Source organism: Triticum aestivum, chromosome 3D, assembly GCF_018294505.1.
Source record: "Triticum aestivum cultivar Chinese Spring chromosome 3D, IWGSC CS RefSeq v2.1, whole genome shotgun sequence".
In the NCBI taxonomy this organism is placed as follows: domain Eukaryota; kingdom Viridiplantae; phylum Streptophyta; class Magnoliopsida; order Poales; family Poaceae; genus Triticum; species Triticum aestivum.
Window position 1 is genome coordinate 190,442,270 of NC_057802.1, and position 4,046 is coordinate 190,446,315.

The following is a 4,046-nucleotide window of genomic DNA, read 5'->3' on the forward strand; positions in this document are numbered from 1 at the left end:
GCTAACTTGCCATCCAATCTCCTGTTGACTCGCCAATAGGACTTGGCCTACGTAATCATCAAGGGTCTCCTTGGTAACCAAGGAACATTCCCAGTTGACTGATGTCTACTACGCAACCTTCTTCTTGTAGACGTTGTTGGGCCTCCAAGTGTAGAGTTTTGTAGGACAGTAGCAAATTTCCCTCAAGTGGATGACCTAAGGTTTATCAATCTGTGGGAGGTGTAGGATTAAGATGGTCTCTCTCAAACAACCCTGCAACCAAATAACAAAGAGTCTCTTGTGTCCCCAACACACCCAGTACAATGGTAAATTGTATAGGTGCACTAGTTCGGCGAAGAGATGGTGATACAAGTGTAATATGGATAGTAGATATAGGTTTTTGTAATCTGAAAATATAAAAACAGCAAGGTAGCAAGTAACAAAAGTGAGCAAAAACGGTATTGCAATGCTTGAAAACAAGGCCTAGGGTTCATACTTTCACTAGTTCAAGTTCTCTCAACAATGATAACATAATTAAATCATATGGCAATCCCTCAACGTGCGACAAAAGTCACTCCAAAGTTCCTATTGCAGAGAACATAAGATGAAATTGCTTGTAGGGTACGAAACCACCTCAAAGTTATTCTTTCCGATCAATCCATTGAGCTATTCCTATAAGTTTTACAAACAACCCTAGAGTTGATAGTAAAATAACACCATATGACACACATCAATCAACCCGAATGTCACCTAGATACTCCAATGTCACCACAAGTATCTGTGGGTCAATTATACGATATGCATCAAACAACTTTAGATCATAATATTCAATCCAACACAAAGAACCTCAAAGTGCCCCAAGATTCCTACCGGAGAAACAAGGACGAAAACATGCATCAACCCCTATGCATAGATTACCCCAATGTCACCTCGGGAATCCACGAGTTGAGTGCCAAAACATACATCAAGTGAACAATAAAACACCCCATTGTCAGCACGGGTATCCCACACAAGACATACATCAAGTGTTATGAAATCCATAATAGTATTCAATCCGATAATAGTGAAACCTCAAAGGTAGAACTCAATTCATCACAAGAAGGTAGAGGAGGAGAAACACCATATGATTCAATTATAGTAACAAAGCTCGCGGTACATCAAGACCGTGCCAAATCAAGAACACGAGAGAGAGATCAAACACATAGCTACTGGTACATACCCTCAGCCCCGAGGGTGAACTACTCCCTCCTCGTCATGGAGACCGCCGGGATGATGAAGATGGCCACCGGTGATGGTTTCCCCCTCCGGCAGGGTGCCAGAACGGGCTCCTGATTGGTTTTTCATGGCTACAGAGGCTTGCGGCGGGGGAACTCCCGATCTAGGTCTATTTATGGAGGTTTCAGGATTTATAGGAATTTTGGCGTCGGTTTCATGTCAGGGGGGTCCATGAGGCATCTACGATGCTCTGTGGGCTTCTTCTGTTCCATAAAAAAACACCGTAAATTTTCAGCTCATTTGGACTCCATTTGATATTCCTTTTCTGTAAAACTCAAAAACAAGGAAAAAATAGCAACTGGCACTGGGCTCTAGGTTAATAGGTTAGTCCCAAAAATAATATAAAATAGCGTATTAATGCATATAAAACATCCAAAATAGATAATATAATAGCATGGAACAATCAAAAATTATAGATACGTTGGAGACGTATCATTGACGATAGTCATTTTTCGACAGTTGGAAAGTTACGGCCTGGAAGTATAACGTGGTGAGTTAATGCTACGGTGACAAGTTGCTCAATGCTGGTAAATAACAGTTCAATGACTACTAATCAGCTATGGGTATACGATGGATCATGGTTATGAGTAAATCACAAGCCACTCATATGATAGAGAGCGGGTCAGCTGCAACTAAGAGATACCTTAACAATGGAGTATGATTATCAAGTTATGAGCAGCATATTGATAGGTTAAATTGTAGAAGCATGTTCGGAACTCCTGGCGGGTTACACATTACAGATAAGGTGGTTAAAGGCTGGCGGGTTATGAAGTAATTATCTAAGCCGCCCGAATAACATTGGCAGGGCAGTTATATACAGATCTGAGATTGATGAAATTTTGCTAAGTACGAGACAAACAAGTTTCACAATTTATTCCTATAATTTTGGATCTACTGTAGTTGTGAAAATGAAGAATAATTGCTAAACCTAAGATACAGCAGTGACCAAGTAGTCGGTGGTGCATGGATTCTGAAGAGGGAATGATCGATGTTGGATACAAAATAAGAAGTAAGGAAAAGCACCGTTTCAGTTTTCCCCAGTTTGTGCATGGAACTACATTTTCTAAGCAAAGTTGGATGAACTTGGCCAAACGTCAATGAACTCGATGAACTAGGGCATTCTAATGTGGATCTGAGTTGAAGAAGGAGAATTACCTGAGGATTTGACTAAAGAACGGAGGGGCGCCGCGATCTTTGGTCACAATTAGGTTGATGCAGCGGCTTGGATGGAGCTGCTCGTGAAGGTCGACTGGGGAGGCGGAGCTCCGGCAGCAGCGGTTGACGCGAGGAAGAATAAGAAGAGAGAAGGGCAGGGTAAAAGTGAAAAGAGGGGACCCCCGTCCCTATTTACAAGGAAATAGTAAAATGGCATGCACGGAAATCAAGGAGGCAACATGATTATCTTAACAGTGCAGGCGCCTCGATTCTCGGATAGCCAGTTAATGCAAAAGTTCCGTTGTGATGTCATGGGTTTTTTATGAATTTACTTCGCATGACGTCATGGCGGGTTACAGTGTTTTATTCAAGGTTAAGCTTTGGAAGATGACTCACCAACTGAAGCAGTGAAGATTGACACGAACAAGTTCAAATCAATCTGGGGCCTAAAGTTGGGGATATAACCCCGAGGTGTGACCCGCCCAGGAGGGTCCGGGTTACACCTTTGGCGACTCAGTGTGAAGGAGGCCCAAGTAGGTCCAAGAAGACGAAACATGAAGACGGGTGGCAGCTTAAGAGACGGGCCTGGTGGTGGCCCAAGACCCGTAGGTGTGAGCCGCCCGATGGTGACTTGCCTGGTAAGGAAAGGCGACTTAGAAACCAAGTTGGTCACGTTGTGTGATCCGGCTCGGACTCTTGTAAGCCCATTGCCTCGACCTGTGTATATGAAGGTGAGACCCTGCAACGAGTTAAATCAAGAAACAATTGATCGATAGCTAGGTCAAGCGATTCCGCTCCCTTGTAATCGATAGCCAAACAATACAACTAGAAGTAGGACGTAGGCTTTTACCTCATTCTGAGGGGCCGAACCTGGGTATACCCTGTGTCTTTTGTCCTGTTTAGCCCCTTCAAGCTAAACTACGTTGCGATGGATCCACACCTAAGTCCTTCCACAAGGTCATCTCCCATGACAAAACCACGACACTACCCCTACTATGTCAATAGGTGAGGACACCGCAAGATTGAACCCAAAACTAAGCACCCCTCCCATTACAAGAAAAACAAATCTAATTGGCCAAACCAAACCGGTAATTCGAAGAGAAATACAAAAATATCAAATCATGCATATAAGAATTCAGAAGAGACTCAAATAATATTCATAGATAATCTGATCATAAATCCACAATTCATCGGATCTCGACAAACACACCACAAAAGAATATTACATCGGATAGATCTCCAAGAACATCGAGGAGAACATTGTACTGAATATCAAAGAGAGAGAAGAAGCCATCTAGCTACTAGCTATGGACCCATAGCTCTATGGTAAACTACTCACGCTTCATCGGAAGGGCAATAGAGTTGATGTAGATGCCCTCCATGATCGAATCCCCCTCCGGCAGGGTGCCGGAAAAGGCCCCAAGATGGGATCTCACAGGAACAAAGGCTTGCGGCGGCGGAAAAGTATTTTGGTGGATGTTTCTGTTGTTTTGGGAATATTTGGGAATTTATATCACAAGAAATAAGGTTGGAGGACTCCCGAGGGGCCCTGATGTTTGCCTGAACTACGTCAGTATTTCCCCAAAGAGAAAGGGATGATGCAGCATAGCAACGGTAGGTATTTCCCTCAGTGATGA